The sequence below is a fragment of the Coptis chinensis genome, chromosome 9, assembly GCF_015680905.1.
Source record: "Coptis chinensis isolate HL-2020 chromosome 9, ASM1568090v1, whole genome shotgun sequence".
Lineage (NCBI taxonomy): Eukaryota > Viridiplantae > Streptophyta > Magnoliopsida > Ranunculales > Ranunculaceae > Coptis > Coptis chinensis.
Genome location: NC_141464.1, coordinates 72298314 through 72318949, shown reverse-complemented (window position 1 = coordinate 72318949; position 20636 = coordinate 72298314). Strand labels below are relative to the sequence as shown.

The following is a 20636-nucleotide window of genomic DNA, read 5'->3' as shown; positions in this document are numbered from 1 at the left end:
GCAAAAATCGAAATAAAGGTAAAAATTGGTTGCTATTTTCACATTATATCAACTGACTTTCCCATATATGTCGTTGATATTTTCGACCAGTAGAATAAATAAATAAATAAAGCCCAAATTCCATAATTGAAACGTAATTAATACCCCACCCAAATTTGATGTGTTCAAATTGTGGAGCATAATAAAAGTAAATGTCAACTATGAGCTATGTGTGACGGGGTCACAAAAGTGAAGTGATATATGCCAAATGGAAGGTCCAAACCTATCCAAACATTACAGGCCGAGAAAAATCAACAAAAGTCAACTTATGGTCAAACTATTAGTCGAGTGCTCCCAATTGTATTTTCATTTTTTAGTACGTTTAGAGACACACCAAATAGAGTGGTTGAACGTCTAATTCAGAGCACCGAGCTAGGAGTTATGTATGGGAGAAGTTCACACCTGGATCTATGTTCCATTTTGGTTATGGTAGAAAATACTTATTGACTATATTAGGGAAGGATGAGTTCTCATCATTTCTCATAGTCATCGGACTATCAGCTAGGAATTTCATTGGTGCAATACCAGGGCCAGTTTTTTTACGACACTCAAGGGTGCATCATGGATGCTAGACGACTTTAGGACAGGTCTAGAGATGTATCGCATTTGGAGCATGCATACGTGGTACCGTTGGGAAAAGAGGCTGCCAATACCACATTTGAGCGTATCGCACTACGTTGTGCTGCTTGGATGTGAGAACATCTAGATTATCATTCCAATGGTGTATTCAACTATCCAGTCTCAAAGATATAGGACAAGTGTGCTTAATCTCCTTCGAACATATCTGAAGATTCGACTGTGGGCAAATGGGGCAACTCTCAGTCTTGACTATCTGTGAGTTACTCGAGTATCGGATGCTTATCAGGCTTGTGCATGGTTGAGTTGGACGATCATGTATGCCGCACGGACCCTCTTAGGACATGCTTGGGGACATGTCTGTGACACTATGGCCATAAAAAAAAATGGTTCTTGTACACGCTCAAACACGCCCTCCCTTGATCTAATCTCTCAGTCCACCTACCATGAAACTTGCATTTTTCTTCACTGCAATTCTTCTCCTTCTCCCTGTCGTCTTTTTTCTCTTGAATAAAGCAACAAGAAGACATTCATCCGACATACTACCACCTGGATCTTTAGGTATCCCCATTATTGGCCATAGTGTAGCCTTCAATAGAGCTAGGAAGGCGAATAGAATCGAGAAATGGATTGAAGATAGAGCGAACAAATATGGGCCAGTTTCAAAACTCACCCTCTTTGGGATTCCAACAGTTTTTATTCATGGACAAGCTGCAAACAAGTTTGTCTTCAATAGCTATGGTACGCTTAATACACAGCGGCCTCGAGCGATGTCAAAAATAGTTGGGGAAACGATGATGTTGGAATTGGGTGGCGAAGATCATAAACGTGTCAAGGGTGCAATTATGACATTTCTAAAGCCAGAAGCATTGAAACAATATGTTGGAAAAATAGATGGAGAAGTAAGGGAACACCTTGGATTGCATTGGCAAGGGAAGCCTGAGGTCACGGTAAGTCATAAAACTCATAACTGGTGCACCTTGAAATGTTTGTGTTTTTGGTTGGAAATGCTCTACTGTTAACTTTTCTAGCTGTTAATAAACACATAAACCTATATAACATAAACAAAAAAAAAAAAAAAACTAACCTAAATGGTACACATTTTGGCAATTGTACAGGTTGTTCCACTCATTAAGAAATGAATTTTGAGACAAACACTCAAAATGATGTGCATTGAATTCACCGTTTTATTATTACACATTATAATGTATTTATACTGCATAAACAAATGCAGAAATAGAAACAGTTGTATATTAGTGTGCTGAGCTGGACAATGCTGACTTGACTTCTGTTGAATTGATCACTTGTTTGCTTGAATCCTTTACACCCCCTTTCAAGCTGAACGGTGAACTTCTGAGTGAAAGCTTGTCAGAGAGGAGTTTGAACCTGTGTGAAGAAAGTCCTTTAGTGAAAATGTAGCCAACTGATCTTTTGTACTCAAGTACTGAACATTAACTAGGTTCCTTGTAACCAGATGCTTGGTTTTAGCATGAAACACTGGGTTGTTCGACAAAGAAATAACACTAATATTATCACAATGAATGAGAGGAGGCATTGATAAAGGTATTCTAAGATCTTGAAGAAGTAAACAGATCCAGTAAATCTTTGCAGCTGTATGTGCTAGTGCCCTGTATTCTACCTCGATCAGTTGATGATCTTGCTTCTGTATGATGTTTCTTTGTAGACCAGGAGAGAAGGTTAGAACCAAGATAAACACAAAAACCAGTAATAGATCTTCTGTCCATTGGACAAGCAGCCTAGTCAACCTCACTATAGGCTTGAATTCTAACTGGGCTCTTAACAATCCACATACCATAGTCTAGAGTCCCTTTAAGATATCTGAGAATTCTTTTCACTACTATCATCTGAGGAACTCTTGGATTCTGCATAAATTGACAGACAGTGTTGACTGCAAATGCAATGTCAGGTCTACTCCAAGTCAAGTACTGAAGAGCTCCTACAATTGATCTAAACTCAGTTGAGTCAGTCAATGGTTCACCTAAGTGATTATTAAGTCTACAAAAGGAGTTGCAGAGGATTTGGCCATCAGCATCTTGGATTTAGTCAGAAGGTCAAAAGTGTACTTGGTCTGAGATAAGAATAAACCGCTTGTACTTCGTTTCACTTCTAAACCCAAGAAAAAGTGAATAGATCCAAGATCTTTCATGGCAAATTTAGTACTCAACTATGTAATAATTCCCTTGTAAACTTGAGAGGAGCTTCCAGTAATCAATATGTCATCAACATAGACTAAGACATAAGTAATAGAACTTGAATCCTTACTTTTTAATGAACAGTGAATAATCAACTTGAGAAGGAATGAAACCAATAGAAAGTAAGACTTGAAACAGCTCGTCATACCAAGCTCGAGGAGCTTGTTTGAGTCCATAAAGAGATTTCATCAACTGACATACATTATTTGGTTTTTGAGGATCCACAAATCCTTTTGGTTGAGTCATGAATATAGTTTCTTTTAGATGGCCATGAAGAGATGCATTTGAAACATCAAGTTGCCTAACATCCCACTGAAAATGAACAGCTAAGGAGAGAATAAGTCTTATAGTTGTAGGTTTGGCAACAGGACTGAAGGTTTCAAGGTAATCTAGGCCATATTTCTGATGAAACCCTTTTGCAACAAGGTGTGCTTTAAACTTATCGATAGAGCCATCATCCTTTTGCTTTAGTCGAAAAACCCATTTGTTATCAACAAGATTTTGATTGGGTGAATAGGGTACCAGTTTCCATGTTCCAGTTTTGATAAGGGCATTATACTCACTCACCATGGCATTTCTCCAATTTGGGTATTTTATTGCTTGAGTATAACATGTAGGTGTGACTGGTAAGGAAGAAAGTGTAGTATGTAAGGCCTGAGGAATAGGATGCTTGATAGTGAGTTGAGCTTTTGGTTTGGAGATGCCATTTTTGGCTCTGGTAGTCATAAAATGAGTAGGTTAAAATTTGGTAGGTGAAATGAGTGAAGAAGTATTAGAAGTAGTAGTTGGAGTTGTAGATGGCTGAGGATTAGTAATTGGTGATTTTGGGGACTGGTGATCATTGGAGGACAAAGATGTAGGAATTGAGGGAGTATCAGAAGAAGTAATGCAAGTGTTTTCGGAAGAAGAAATATCAGGATCATTGCAAAAAGTGGATATTACGAATTCTTTAATAGAGATTTGATGTTTAGATAGTGTGGAAGTGGAAGTTTTAATAGAGATTTGATGTTTAGATAGTGTGGAAGTGGAAGTTTTAAATGGAAAATCATGTTCATTGAAAACTTCATGTCTGGAAATGTAGATTCTATTGGACAATGTATCTAAACACTTGTGTCCTTTTTGATTCAAACTGTAACCTAAGAAGATGCAAGGTTTTGATCTTAGTTCAAGCTTATTAGAGGTGTATGGTTTTAACCATGGATAGCACCTACAACCAAAGGCGTTGAGACTCATGTAAGAAGGAGGTTTATTATACAACATTTCCTAAGGAGACTTATGAGAAAGAACAGGAGAGGGAAGTCTGTTTATGAGATACACACAGGTGGAAAAGAGTTCAACCCAATATTTAGGAGGAACAGATGATTGTGACATCAAAGTTCTGGCCATATCAAGAATATGTTTGTGTTTCCTTTCCACTACACCATTTTGCTCTGGTGAATGTGGACAAGTAAACTGGTGACTTATACCATTTTTCAATAGAAAATTTTCAAACAAAGTACTGGTAAATTCCCCACCATTATCAATTCTAATGCATCTAATTTTGTGATTTAACAGAGATTGAACAAGAGATGCAAAAGATTGAAACACACCACAAAACTCAGATTTAGAAGTTAATGGATAAAACCAACAATATCTAGTACGTATAATCATTCACTATGCTAGCATAATACTTGAATCCATTTATTGAAAAAACAGGAGGACCCCACAAATCAATGTGTAACAACTGCAAAGGTGCAAATGTTTTACAAGTAGAAGTACCAAAAGACAATTTTGAACTTTTGCCTATGACACAATTGGAACAAAATACAATTTTTGTGGAGCCTTGAACATCAATATATTTGGAAGATACTAGCTTATGAAGAACATCAGTGGAAGGATGACCTAGTCTTGTGTGCCATGTAGAAACAGAAGCTTTGGCTAAAATGAAAGCAGTTGGAGAAGTGACATTGGAAGTGTTGGGGAGATGTAGAGGATAAAGGCCATTCTCAGTTTGACCCTAGAAAAACATCCTCCCCGATGCAATGTCCTTGACATAAAAAATAGTAGGAGTGAATTTGAGAACACAATGATTATCACTAACAAACTAGTAGACACTAAGAAGATTGTGTTTTATGTGTGGGACATTTAATATATCATTCATATGAAATATGTGAGGAGATGTATGTGATTTAAAAACTGAAGAACTAGTATTAAGTATAGACAAACCTTGGCCATTGCCCACCATAACTTTGTCAGTCCCCTTATAATCTGAATGGAGAGAGAGATTAGAGAGGTCTGATGTCAAGTGATTATTTGGTAGCTCCTGTGTCAGCATACCAATATGAATCCTTTGAAGGCTGAGATGATGATGAAGAAGCACCAGAATGAGGACTAGAATAAGAGAACCTTTGAGAATCATTGTATTGAGACTCATTGAAATCATCTGTCATACTCCGAGTTTCGACAAAATCGGAAAAACAATATTTGTTCTCGACTCTTCGATTTTTGAGGTGTGATGTACTCTCAACTTCCAAAAACCCATAAAAAAATTTCAAATAAACAAAAGTCCTCTTCATTACAAAAATTCACTAATATGATTAAGTTACAAATTTCCTTTCAACAACTCTTTAATTATAATTACAACTAAAAATACAAAAACATTATCTCCATTAAAAATCTATTGCACCTCAAGGGAAAAACAAAACATATCCTATAATGAGACGCTAATGCGAACCACAAGCAGCAATCAACCTTCTTCAATACTAATTATGTCAAGACTTATCAACTGTGTTCATTTTATGAACACACCCGATAAGCAAACATACAAATCGGGTCAGCATTATAAACAATGCTGGTATAAATAGCCCCTAAAATATAAATCATACTTATACATATATATACATAATCAATAAGGTAGTTAGTTCCTCCATCGAGGCACCTTAGCTTCCAATTCAATAATAATAAGGCATTTAGTTCATCCATTGAGGCGCCTTAACTTCAAACCGTACTAGATCAACTGCATCTAAGAATAAAATAACAAAACTAAAACTTACTTTATACTTATACTGGTGTAGGCATAATCACAGAGTAGGTCACACATGCATAAATAATCAATTCAACTCACCCTTTTGCAAAACTATTATGAATGCAACATAAATTACAATAAAACAAACATATCATATATATAATTCCAATCATCTCATTGAACCAACAAGAACAATCTCAATGACCAATTTCACAACCACAATCAATCATTTATTATAGATTTAACGTACACTTTGATATATCATCACAATTATTGTTTAGAGTTTCTTCAAGTGTCTCTAGATTCATGTCGTCTCTATATTTTACCTAGTTTTCTTGGCTACCACAATCGCTTCCCAATGCCGAACATGTACATCCATATGCATCCCCTCACATAATGAACCACTCCATGTAGTGGCGGAGCCAGGAAAGTAAGTGAGGGTGAGCCAGCCAGACAAAAACTAAACATACAAAAAAAAAAAAATAATAATATATATATTATATATATTAATGTATTAGAAAAAAAATCAAATCTAAACAAGTACTTGTTCATAGTTGTCCTCGGCAGCCTTCTTTTTCGTCGTTCTTTTTCATATTCTGGAACCGTTGTAAGATCAACTCGGTATCAATGCTATCAAAAACTTCTTTTTCAATGTATGTTATTAAACAATCATTCAACCATTCATCCACGTCCGATTATCATGCAGACGATTCTTTATGATATTCATAGCAGAAAATGCTCTCTCCACAAAATGGCGTAGTAAAATAAAATCAACGCCAACTTAATCAACAAATAAACAAGTGGGTACACAATGTCTTTCTTCGTCTCAACCATTTTTTTGGCTAGGCCGCTAATTCCATTTATTTCACCAAACTTAGTATCGGAACGTACATCAATGATATAATTCTCAAGCTGATCCGCTAATTCCATCTGATCTATTTCTGAAAAATCATCGGGATAAAGTCGAGCAAAACGGATCAACTTTTTCTTATCGAAAGCAACAAACGATTCACTAGGATCAAGACATGCCATACAAAGAAGTAATTTTGTGTTTGCTTCATTAAACCGGTCGTTTAACTCTTGAATTTGCAAATCAATACAGTGATAGAATAATCCAACATGATAGTAATGTAAATTGGTGTTTCCTTCTGCTCTTCGTCGAGACCTCCCTCGAGCCATATACCTCTCTTCCATATTTGGAACAATCACATCATGTTTGGCACATAGTGAAGAAACTTCAGTCAGGAGACTATCCCACCCATCATCTCTCATCGCCTGTAAGCGTACCTTTGTTATTTTAACAAGAGCCATGGCATTGACAATGTCTTGGTCTTCACGCTGCAAAGCCTTTGACAAATCATTGCTAATTCCTAGTATCGCTTTCATCAAATGCAAATTGAAGATAAATTCAAAAGACTGCACTGAATCCAATAATCCGTAAGCCTCACCTCTTTGTTCCGAGCTTGAACCATTTTCCGCTATATTATCAAGCACATCAGCTACTGAACCATAAGTGGTTATCATGCCAAGAAGTGTATAATAGTGTGAGCCCCATCGAGTGTCACCAGATCGTTTAAGACTAGTCTCTTGATTCAACCCTTTGCCACTTGAAATTTCTCCACTTTGTAACGCTACAACAACTTTAGCCTTCATTGCATCTCGCAACATATCAATGCCACTTACATGATGCTCCAACAAGATTTACCACATTAGAGAATACTAAAAGATTAGCGATTGACTCATGGTTCTTTGCAAATGCTACAAGGGCTAACTGAAGGCGATGGGCAAAACAATGAATATAAAATGCTGGACTCATTCTCCTTCATTACAAGTGTTTTTAGCCATTCAAATCACCTTGCATATTGCTGGCCCCATCATACCCTTGTCCATGCAGTCTAGATATGCTCAACCCATGCTTGGAGAACAACTCATCGATTGCCTTTTTAAGTGTTACTGCACTAGTTTCCTTAACATGCACAACTCCAAAAAATCTCTCAATCACGCAACCTTTCTTGTCAACATAACGCAAAACAACTGCCATTTGCTCCTTAATTGATATATCACGTGCTTCATCAACTAAAATAGCAAACAATGAATTCCCATAATCTTTTAGAATAGCATTTGTAGTTTCCACAACAGCCGAATTCACAATATCTCTTTGGATATCAGGCGAGGTCAATTTTCAATTTTTAGAAGCATTATCAAGAACTTTCTTAATGACTTCGTTATGATCTTTCAAAAATCGTATAAGTTCAAGAAAATTACCTTTATTGATCGACTCATCTGATTCATCATGACCACGGAAAGCTAAACCTTGTCTTAAAAGAAACCTAATGCAATCAGTTATTGCAGTTAGGTGTATTCGATAATCCCTTCGAACTTAGTCAGATTGTCTGTGAAGAAATGTCTCGATATGTTGCTCTTGATTTAAAAAAGCCTGTGCTGCCTTGTAAGCAATATTATGAGCACTATTTGGTCCTCCAACGTGCTCTTTTAATTTGGTTTTTCTTTCCCAATTAGTAAACCCCCTGTGAGAAAAAACATCTCCACCTCCTTGTGCCCCCTTATTAGGTTTAAATAGATAACAATATAGACAAAACGCGGCATCCTCGTGAATACTATATTCTAACCAACTAAACTCCTCATACCACTCATCCTGAAAGCGTCGAATTCTCTTATCTCTTGTTCTTGGAGGAAAAACATGATTAGGCTGGCAAGGACCCCTAAGCAAATATGTTCTTCTCATCGAGTCGTGATCATTAGGATGATAATCTGAAATCTTTTTTCTCAGTGCAGGGTCTCCCTGAAGACTAGACAAGTTAAGTTCTTCACGATTTTCACGTTGAACCCGCTTTGACGTAGGTTGTTCAACACCACCATCCTCAATTTCTTGGTGACTTCGGCACGAGGAGGATCCTACTTCAACACCGCAACATTATTTGTGTTATTAGGTGGTTGGGTAGGTTGAAGCGAACCCAACGACTTTCCTTTGATCAAATACTTTAACATATCTGTTTAAATAATTAAAATAAATCATTAATCAACTGAATTAAAATTGCACTAATTAAAATAAATCACCAATATTATTATGATATTCACAAAATAAAATTAAATCAAAATATGTGGTTTAATAAATTCACAAAAAGAATACAAAAAAACTAAAAAATATGGTTTAGGAATCAACTTAACATGAAAAGATAAAAAATAAGACAAGAAATTTAATAATATTAGGCTTACCTAGCAAACTTTAGAAATTAATCAAATTATGGATAGCTAATTAAAATAACAGAGAGAAAAGTGGAATTGTGGAAAAGTGGGTAAGTGGGGCGTGGGTTTTGTAATTTTGTATAACTTTTTGATTAGGCAAAGAGTCAAACTTGAGTAAAGTATTGGGTTTTTTTTTTGTTTGGTTTTGGTGTGTGTGCTGTGCTTTTATTTTGTTTTTTGTCGGTTTTTAGTTCAAGTTCAATACTGTTGAGTCATAGTCTAAATTCTAATTCAAGTTTAAATACTGTTGAGTCACGTAAGTCGTTAATAGTCTAAAGTGCCATAGTCTAAATAATATTTGAACAACTGCGAAGTTAAGTTATGAATAAGTACCGCAAAGATTTTTTATGTACTTTTGTTGAATATGTACTTTAGTAAATATGTACTTTGTTGAATAAGTACTGTAGTCTAAATATGTACTTTAGTTAGCTGTGTTTTTCAGTTTATATAAATAGTAAAACTACTTTTTTTTTTTTTATCGAAAATTGAGGGTGAGCGAGTATGCACAGGCCCCCGGCTCCATCCCGACTCCATGCGTAGTTACCTTAGTGGGATATCGCATACCAGGTAACCCGGCCCCTACACGAATGCCATTAGGTGGGTACTGCCACTATTCGACATTAAATATCGCGCGTCTCGTTCTAATTTTGCAAAAGAGAAAATCAAGCCACTATTCGGCTACGATTGCCTTACACATGAGTCAATCAACATCTCATACACCCTACACAAGGGCCAATCATATCACATATGCCCTACACAAAGGCCAAATCACATGAGTTGTGGTAACTAGGTTCTAGGATTTTTGTTACGTAATTTATTCAGGTATCATACATTTGCATCTCATAACTATTTCACTCTATCAAGTGCCAAATAAATTATTGCACTAAGCCACAATCTCTTTGGAAATATCCACAAATTTTATCCACATCTGTAGACACTCCATTTTTGCACCCCAGGCATAATTCATTCACGATTTTGCCTTGAATTAAATTTGATCATATAAGGTGATTTGCTTTCTAGAGTCTTCATTTCTATATCAAACTTCTTTCTTTTCATCTTATTTTAGCGTCTTTAGACTCTCCTCATCATGTTCTAGCTATGGCTGAAGTTTCATTGCTTTCTGAGTTTTGAGCTAAAAATGACCAAAATGCCCCTGTAACCCTTGGGAGCACAAATCTCGTTTTTTCCCCTCTTTATTTGGATGATATTATTTCATATTTGAATTCCCCTTGAAAAATCCTTCGAAATGAGTACAAGCTTGCCTAGGTTCCTTTTGGATTTCGGACTAATCTTGCCCTATCCCGTTTCCGCCCGTTGTGCGCACTGTTGAGTGCAACGATTTTTTGGAGTAAGATTTAGACCCAAGGGTATTTTCAAGAGTTCATAGACCTTCCTAATGGATTAATTAACATTTTTTGTGAAGAAGAGCTTGCCTAATTTAGACCCGGTCAAAGAGAATTTGCAGTATTGAAAAAATGGTCAGAATGGGCCTTTTTGTGGTTTTTGGACTTGTGCTCGTGGGCTGTTGATCCAAATCGAGTTAAACCTTTTCATTAGAATTTCTAGCCCATTTTCAAGCCTCCAAAATCCTAGAGAACCTTCCTTATTTGTTTGATTTGATTTGATCCCAAAAATCAAGAATATTCTAGAGAATATGCCATTTTGGAGCCATGTTTGGAAACCCTAGATTATGGGCTCATTGAGGATGTGTAGGGCTTGATTTTTTGCCCTAATCCATCTAAAATATCCAAAAACCAAGAGCCAAGATCGCACCCCTTATCCCACCTCTTGAATCAAGGGCCATATTTAGGAGGTGCAACCAGAAAAAGATCAAGCCATTGGATTTTTCTTCATCAACACTCAGCCATTGGATCAAACTCATTACTATATTTGAATCCACACCCAAAAGCTATAAATATGGGTCTCATTTACCCACAAAAAAGAGCTAGAGCTAGGAATTCGGAGTTAATAATCTGGACCTAGCTATTCAGAGCTAATAGCCTAGTAATTTTCTTTTCTTGAGTGTTCTTCTTTTTTTTTCTTTTCTAGTTCATCATTCTAGAGTAGAATTTCTTTAGTTTAATTTGGAGTTGAAGGTAAAATTTTGACTTTGAGGTTTTTCTAATGAAGTTCTTCGTGTTCTTCGTCTTTAGTCTTCTTTTCCCTTCTTTCGATCTTGAGTAGAAGCTTCTTTTCACCAAAAGTTGTTTTTTTTTTTTTTTCAAATCACCTGTTTCAATCCAAAAATCATAGTTGTCAATTCCAAATCAAGTTTATCATCATCATTTATCAACAATCAATCAAGATCATCAATCAATCAATCAATCAATCTACAATCAAGTATGAGGCAACATTCCAAACAAGGTGACATCTTTCTTTTCTCTTTTATTTTAATTAGTATTGCATATTAGGATTATTTGATTTTTTTAGTTTTACTATAGCATATAGTCATTTGCTTTTAAATAATTTAGTGAAGATCATCCAACTTGGTAGATTAATTTTTCGAACTTTCTTCGTTCGCCTATCTTAATATATTACACCTCAATAGAAGTAAGGCTGGTTTTACCAGGCGAGCGTGGGTGCCCTAACACCTTCCCACATCGTACCTTGACTTCCGAACCCAATAATCATCTAGTTTTGAGGGCTAGTCATTTACATAGGTTTTACTCAACTTTTCCTTAATAAAGTTAGTGACGACTCTAAAATCAATTGCATAGACCTAGGTACACATTTTTGTGCGTACAGGTTTTGTAGCGACTCTGCTGGGGACATTCCTAGAGAGTCAGACTTACGTTTTCTTTTGAGGTGTTTCAGTTAAGATAGGAAAGAAGAATGCTTATCCGGAAGCCAGTTGGAATAGAAAGCCAGGGTTAAGGTTATCTCGTGCAACCGTTAACTCGCTTATGGAAATGGAGAATCTACTAACTAATTCTCCTCAAGGGTCTCTTCCACTAGCGTCTCAGCCAATGGGTTAGTTCCCCTCTTATCTCTCAAGGTGAACAATCACTGTTTAGCAATGGACAACCACCCTAAGGAGGTGGTCAGAGTCCAACATCACCCCTTCCTGGATCGGAAGAACTAATGAGACAAGCAATGGAGAGAATGCTTCAAGAAATGCTACCAAAATTCATGAACATGGGGCAAGGACAATTTTCTCAAGGGCACTCCACTCCGCTACCACTACCAAGGTTTGATCTTAACCTACCTACTCCACAAGCTCAGCTGCCTACTAGGAATTTCACACACCAATCCACCCAACTACAACTTCCTATACCAACTCAGACTCCAAGCCAACCCATCTCTTATATCAACCCTACCTACATGGCACAACCCACCGTTCACCATTCATACTACAACCCAAACCAATATACATCCACACCCATGTTCACCCCAAATATATCCCAACCCATGAGCTCCACACCATTCATGTTCCCTCCTCCATACGTCACACAAACACCACAACCTACCGCCTACATGAACACCCAAAATCAAAATTCTATAAGCCAAAATCAAAAAGATTGAGGAAGCACTGACAAAGATGAAAGCGGACGAGTTTGACTTGGATAGTCTCTGTCCATATCCACAAACTAGGGTTCCACATGGTTTTGAATTCTCTAAGATGGAAAGATATGACGGAACTGGGTATCCTAAAGCCCATGTAAAAATGTACGCTAGCTACTTGCAGCCTATGGGGATCGGACAAGAACTATTGGTCCAATTATTCCAGAGGAGTTTAAAGGGTGCGGCATTGACTTGGTGGATGAACACAGACGCTCAGAAGATGAGAACGTGGGCTAAACTTGCAACAACTTTTGTGACCCATTTTTCATACAATACAGACATCCAGATGGGTCGAAGACAATTGGAGACACTCAAGCAAGGTCCGACTGAGACATTCACCGAGTATGTAACCAGGTGGAGGACCAAAGCGACTCGATTCTAGACAAAGTCGTCGGAGACCGAACAGTTCGAATGGTGGTAAAAAGTTTGAACTCCGAATATGCAAATCGATTGAGTCTCAGCTATCATCCATCTTTTCAGGCTTTGGTTTCAGCAGGGACTCAAATTGAAGATGCTTTAGCTTGTGGAACTATGACCTTAATTGTATCATCAAGTTCAAACGATGCTCAGAAGAAGAAGCCACCTTCAGTTACTATCAATAAACTGAAGGACACACATGTCGTTGCCACACAAGTACAGTCTCAGCCACACACACAAATCCAGGCAGAGATGACAACTCATCCTTTTTCCAATCAAGTCATTTTCCCTCCAAGATAGCAAGACAGGGGTTTTCCCAAGCAACAGAGGCAGTTCACAGAATTGGGCTTCCCATTACAAGTTGTATTGAGAGCTTTAGTCCAACAGAACTTGATTACGTTAATGCAGCCGAGGCCTCCTCCAAATCCAATGCCATTCAGTGCGACGCTCAAACATTGTGACTTCCATCAGGCTCCATGTCACACGACAGAGAGGTGCATGCTCCTTAAACATCTTATGCAAAACTTAATTGATGAGGGTAAGATAGATGCCTCCAGTCTCGACACTCCCAATATTTGAACAAATCCATTTCCAATTCATAATGGAAGAGTTAATACTTTGGAAGCTGTCAAAAGAGATCCGACATCATTCATCATTCTCGATCGATTGGGCGTCGATGTTAGCACCACAAGACCAGTTAATCTTCAAGATGCAGTTAGAAGATGCATGGAGCAAACAAAGCCTAGAGGTATCCAATTAAATGAGGTGATGGCACCATTTTTACATAGTCCACAGATGCAAAAGCCATTCAAGTTGACTAGAGAGCATCTGGAATCCTCTGAAATGGGTAGATCCTTTGAATACATCTCAATCTGCGGCATCACAAGTTGGGTCAGAACCTCAAGGACCCATGATTCGTCAGAATCCAACTCAGCAGCAGGTGATCCCAACTCCTATCACAATCCCCAAGGTCCAGTTTGTGCCAGCCAAGACTCACGATACCGAGGAGGTTCTAGGGAAGAAGTTAATTGAGACTGAGAAAAGTAAAGATGACTCAGCAATCTCACTACATCAGTTGAAACAATTAGAACCTAGTTTGGTAGAGGAATGTGTTGAGACTCACGGTTTGACAAGAGGAGGAATGATATACAAGGCACCACACTTACAGAAGGATCAGGTTTTGGCCCTAACAGCTGACCACAACCATCTTGAACCGGGAAAGCGGGAGGATAATGAAGTAATCCAACAATTCGAAAAACCAAGTCCAACATTTCCATATGGGGTTTACTCATGGCATCACCCCAACATAGGCAAGCAATTCTTCAAGTCTTGAACCAAGCTCATGTTCCAAATTTCGGTCGGGTAATGGGTTAGTAAGAACCGATAATTCGATCCGTCGAACCAATAAAAAGTGGAGTCCGGGGCGGGGTAGTTAGCATATTGGACCGGTTAAGGTCTTGAAAATCAAAACCGGACTCTTATTGGATTGGTTCTGGATTAAGTATGTACCGAACCGTTATGGGCCTAATCCAATTAAAATTTTTAGTCTTATTCTTTCTAATTTTCCTCCACCATATTATATTTCTATTACCTTATACAATATTGCAATATTTAAAGTTCCAAAATAAGATATGCAAAATACATATGTAATATTACGATATTTTTTTACATAATAAAAAGATGGTTTCTATTACAAATTTGGATTTCAAATCATTCATTATGCCTTTTTTATTTGTATATCTTGTTTTTGTGTTTAGCAAAAAAAAAAAAAATAATATTTATATAACGAAAATTAGGATCCAATTATTAAAAACTCAGTTCACCGGGTTGAAATTGAGCTTATTGGTTCGGAACGGATCGGATCCAGAATAAAAAAAAAAAGTTTCGGTTCGGTTCTGGTTCTCTAACTCAAATATCCATTCGGGTCGGGTCCGGTTCTGGGTCTGTATTGTTGAAAAACGGATCGGTTTTGGATTTGCCTATATCCGGACCGATCCAACCCATTGCCAGCCCTAGTTCCAGCTTCTATCCAGCCGAACGATTTGGCACGTACTGTCACTTCCCTCAGGAAGACAAACTCCATAATATTTTCTGATGATGATTTGACAGCAGATAGAATAACCCACACGAAAGCGTTGACTATTACGGTGCATTGCAACAACCATAAGGTGCCATTTGTACTGATTGACAAATGTCCGGTTTAAATATCTACTCGGTCAATTCTCTCGAAAAGCCATTGGAATCATGCCTGAAGACTTCACTTTCACTAAGGATACAGCCAGAGCAGTTCATGAGTTTGATAATCAGAGAAGAGAAGTCCTTGGCGAGTTCACAACTGACGTCCAAATAGGTCCAGTCACATTCAAAATCACATTCTTGGCTATGGACATTGATGCTAATTACAATTTCCTTTTAGGCAGACCGTGGCTACACCAGTCCGGTGCAATTCCATCTATACTTCACAGAAAGCTCAAGTTTTTATGGCAAGGGAAGATTATCTGCATCACTGGTGATTCGGATGATTTGGACTCTTCAGAGGAGCATAAGGTAATACCAATGATTGAAGGAAAGTGTAACTACACTGAGGAACCATTAGGGATTGTGAAGTTTAGAGCACCCGACAAGGAGAAGCTCCCTACCTCGTTTTGCAATGGAAATCCCAAGATGACTCAGTTGTTCCGTGAGCAGAACTATTTTCCAGGATTTGGATTGGGAAAAAACCAAAATGGCATTTTAGAACCACTACAGATTCCTAGTCAAGATGATCGAAAAGGGCTAGGCTATACTGAGGAGTTTGTGGAAAGACTGACAGAATTATTTATCGATTCTAACGCCACGGTGAATTATCTTAGATTGGCTCTACCTAATCTAGGGGCAGAGATTGAGGCTATTATTGATTCCAACATATTTTGGGGCGAAGACAATGACCCAGATCCTAACTCAGAAATTACTGTTTCGGAGCCAGATGTTAATTCCTATTTAGGATATCGCCAACTTAGGTTGGATCATGAGGCTAGAGAGTTTAGTTGGATAAATGAGGTTGGATCGACATCCTCCTCATCAGGTATGAACTATACTCCATCTTTTACTTTGGCCAGTTCCCCCGGGTTAGATACTGACCCAAGAGACGAGACTGTCACTCCTTATTATGTCCAGTTGGACCCTCATACTATACTTGATTTGGATGATCTGTTGAATATGGAATCTATTGTTGACCCAGTTCCAGCGGATGTTGAGAACATGCCACTTTCTGACTCCCAGACGCAATATGAGATTTGGAAAAGGTTTTTAGAAACCTTAGATTTTGATGAGGATCCATTCATTGATGGAGACTATGATGATTGGGGAACGCAAGTCATTATTGATCCAATCCCCAGCCATCATATTACTCCGGTTGAGCCACCGGATGAATTCGATAGGGCTCAAAGGGCGTGAAACTTTTTGTTATAACTCCTTTTGTATATAGTTATAAATAATAATAATAAAAAAAAAAACAAATATTTCAAAAATCCAAAAAAAACCAAATATTTCAAAAAAAAAAAAAAAATCCAGATATTTCAAAAGACAAAAAAAAATAAAAATTTTCAAAAATACAAAAAAAATCAAAAAAGTTTTCAAAATCCCACAGAATATGATTTACCAACTTACTTTAGTGCAAGATGATTGAATGACTTGTGCAGATTATTATGATCCCCTCCCCCCGACGATAAAGAAGGAATGGACAATGAAGCTGTTGAGTCCATTCTTTCTCATGAGCAGTCTGAGGATTGACAGACGCTAGTCATTGTGGAGACAAAGACCATCAACCTTGGCACTATAGATGAACCACATTATGTGCAGATTGGTATAACCTTGATCCCCTCTGAGCATTGAAGCCTGATCAAATTACTGAAGGAATCCATAGAAGTGTTGATCATACCTATGACAATCTATTGTCTTAAGGTGGTACATGATTTTCATTGTTCGAAGATGAGAGAATCACTCACCGAGAAGAAGAAATTGAGGAAGAAGAAAGTTTAGTGGTTATGTTTGAGAAGATTTTTCAAATGTCTAAGATCACCAACATCAACATCAGCATTCAACATTATGCATTTACCCTTGTGGAGAGGGCAAAGCTCCACAACATCATTTGATCAACTACCCTACTGAAGAAGGGGAATATTCTGCATTCCATCAATCAACGGCTACTTAGCCAATCAACCAATCAGCTACCCTACCGTGGAGAGGGCAAACTCCAGATTGCATCATTAGCATCCATTTGCATCCATCGAAGACATGAGAGCTATCTATCAAAGAAGTCAGCTGACTGGAATCTGACTACATCAAAATGCGGAATGCTAAGAAGAGTTCATCTACGATCAACATTCTTGAGAGCCGAGATATGAAGGAGGGCATTGATTTTCTACTGGGACTTAGATACCAATGGAGACAAATTGTTGCAAGTAAAGCTGAGCAAGCAGATCGAGACTAGAGTGGAATCAATGAACCAGAAAGTTCAAACCCAACAGTGAGTGAATGTCCATTCACTATGAAGATTCTACATGGAAAATCCTACCAATGCCGACAAATTAAAGAGGTACTACTTTTTACCCAACTTTGTTTATTTTAAAACAAAGAGTATAGTGGAAATCTTAAAGAGACGATGGAACAGACCATCTTTGATCGTTTTGTTTTTAGCCTCATAAGCCCACCTAATATCATATGTTCCCAATTGAAGCCCATTTGAGCCTTAGCGTATTCTTTTGTTTCCCACAATATAAACCCATATCTTTTAGGAAGCCTAATAAATTCGTAGCCTACCCATAGATCACCCATACCTATTTTTATAGAACTTGTCATATTCCAGGGGCATCATTTCACCCATCTTTGATCACGAAACAATCACCCCCTATGTTATTTATCCCAAGAAGGTGTTGAAAAAAATCCTAGTGCAAGGGGCAAAAAAAAAAAAACCCTGTCAGAACTCAAAATGTTTAGAATTGCACAAAATAATCAACACCGGTCTAAAATAGAAAACCTAAACAAGGGGTAGTTTCATTTGAGATTTGGGATCCGTATCATCATCTCACTACCATCATTCCAATTACTCCTCCCTTTATATGACAAGTTCTACTCCAAAAATAATTTTTTGATCCTATCCTTTATTTCTGAGGCCGTCACCTAAACTTACATTATAGTCCTATGAAAGTCCGCTCTTGATCTCTAAGTCCACTATATCTCCTAGTTGAGAAGTACTTAAGGCAAAAAAAAAAAAAAAAAAAAGATTCACTACTAGTGATTGTGGTGTATGAGGAAGTTGTCTCCAGAAAATTGGTCCTATGCTTTATGCTCTGTCTATTTTGGAAGAAAGTTTTGGGTGTTGTTCAGTGTTTTGTAAAGGTCAAACAATCAAAGGGAAAAGAATATCATCTAATTCATAGGTGCCAAGTTTGATCGTACTTCTATCCTGTGGTCATCCTCATGCTCATCTTCTTGTCGATAACTCATTCTCCCGCCTCATTTGTTATTCAATCATCTGTGGTATTTCTTATTCTGTGAAAAAAAAATTGTATTGTTTTCCATGGTTTTCAAAATTGTTTTCAAAATGAATTTAAAAAAAAAAAAAAAAAAAAAAAATTGATTTGTTTTCGAAAACTTGGTTTGCTTTGGATGGCTTATGATGAAAAATCTAGAATGACATTACAAGCATATAGAAAATTCTGAGGCTAATATATCCTAACTAAACCATGTACTTTTTCTACTAACATATCATTCAAATAATTTGGTTCATACATGCATCATCATCTAACCACTCATGCATATTTCTAATAACATAGTTGCATTATAGTTTCATGTATATATATATAATGTATATTATACTAACCTGTTATTGGAGAGAAATAATTCCCCGCGCCTAATCTTTGCCAAAAAAGTTTCTCTCAAGTTCCACAGGCCGTCTAAGACCACAAATTCCTATATATGGTTGACGAGTGTTGGTGAACAAGATGAGCTTCAATAATAAATTGAAGGGAGTAAAGAGGCGTTTCGGTTTACCACTGCATTGTAGAGCCACCATCGCCGATATATCTGTCTGGATGACCCATTTGAAAGGTAAGTCTTCGTGCGCTTTGCTGATTTTAAGTAGTTTAGATGCATGACGCGTATAAGCTAGTCAGCTACAGATGCATATCATTGGAGTTACTGCATACACTTAAGTCAGCAGAAAAGTTGTTCAATCGATTTGGTTTGACTTACCATGAAACGGCATGGTGTGGTTTGGAGTTTTTTTACTGTGTGCCTGTGTGGTGCTTTGGCTCCATCTCCTGCATGTTCTCCTTCACTGGACGGTGGCAAGGTATGTTTATTCCTCCTTTGGTTGGACCGTTCAATTAGAAAGTGCATGTAATCTTGTTTGTTTAGAAGTCGGTGGATTTTGTTTCGAAAAGAAAACTGTTGGATTTGGTTTCAAAAACAGATGGTTTCAGTTTTGAGAAAGGACAAAACGGTTTGACTTTTAAAAGATTACTTTTACCTTTCTGGAAAATTGAAGATCTGTTTTGATGTTGAGTCCGTGCAAATGCAAAATGGAAATTCGGTGCACCTTACCTGGTTCTCGCACGTTTTGGCCTGGTTCAACCAGTTTGGTCCAGGTTGATCCGGTTGGTCCAGTGTGACCCGATTTTCATCAGCTGACCCGGTTTTGACCAGCTGACCCGGTTTTGATAAAAAAAAAAAAAATTTTAAAAAATAAAACTTAAAAAAAAAAAAAAAAAATATATATATATATATATGATGAATATTAGTACCATGGGGTTTTTACCCTCCAGTATGAGAAATATTCATCAAGTTTTGTTTTCACCATCACACTATTGGCAACCATTTGATCATTAATATAATTTCGGTAACTCCATTTGTGTAACATTAAAATTATTCGCGAGAACAATGTCAGTTTTTACTGACAGCCTCACGGATGGATCAGCATGAACTCATAGTGACAGTTTTTTCCAATCCGAGTACTTGAACGTAATTGATTGATTGAACTTGAATATCATCATCTCCAGCATCCATCTTTTATCTCCAGCACATCTCTTATCTTCCCTAGCAGTCTTCGTCTGTGTCTTCGTCCATCTTCTTTAGAATCTCCTATCTCCAGTAGATCTTCTTGCTCTCCCCGGTGAGTTTTTCCTTTCGTCAGTGTTTGGTTATCACCATTATATAAAAATCTTTAATCTAAGTCAAAATCATGAATGAATTGATCTATCCATTTAATTTCACTAGTTTTCCAAAATGAATTTGAAAAAATATTAGATTTCAAAAAAAAAAAATTGTCCCTTGATTTCAAAAAAGTTGTTCATCATTTTCAGAAAATATTTTTCAATCAACCAATATCATGTTACGCAGTGTAAGTCCGTCCGATGCTTCCTTTAGCATTGATATTTTGTCTTGTGGTATAAGTTCGTCCGATGCTTCCACAGATAATCTAGTTACCATGTTGCGTGGTATAAGTCCGTTCGATGCATCCACCAAAATTCAATCATTTTTAAGCCCTCACAAACAACTTGAAAAAAATTGAGAATTTC

General features: G+C 37.3%; 1 long non-coding RNA gene and 1 pseudogene across 1 annotated transcript; both read right to left on the bottom strand.

Moving 5' to 3' along the window:
* Positions 1-991: 991 nt before the first annotated feature.
* On the bottom strand, positions 992-19765 carry LOC147477871 (uncharacterized). Its single transcript, XR_015208426.1, has 4 exons — positions 19312-19765; positions 19111-19232; positions 18941-19029; positions 992-2001 (listed from the first exon to the last, which is right to left on the bottom strand). It is a non-coding gene; the product is annotated as an uncharacterized LOC147477871 (long non-coding RNA).
* LOC147477872 (uncharacterized) lies at positions 7670-12527 on the bottom strand (annotated as a pseudogene).
* Positions 19766-20636: the final 871 nt, after the last annotated feature.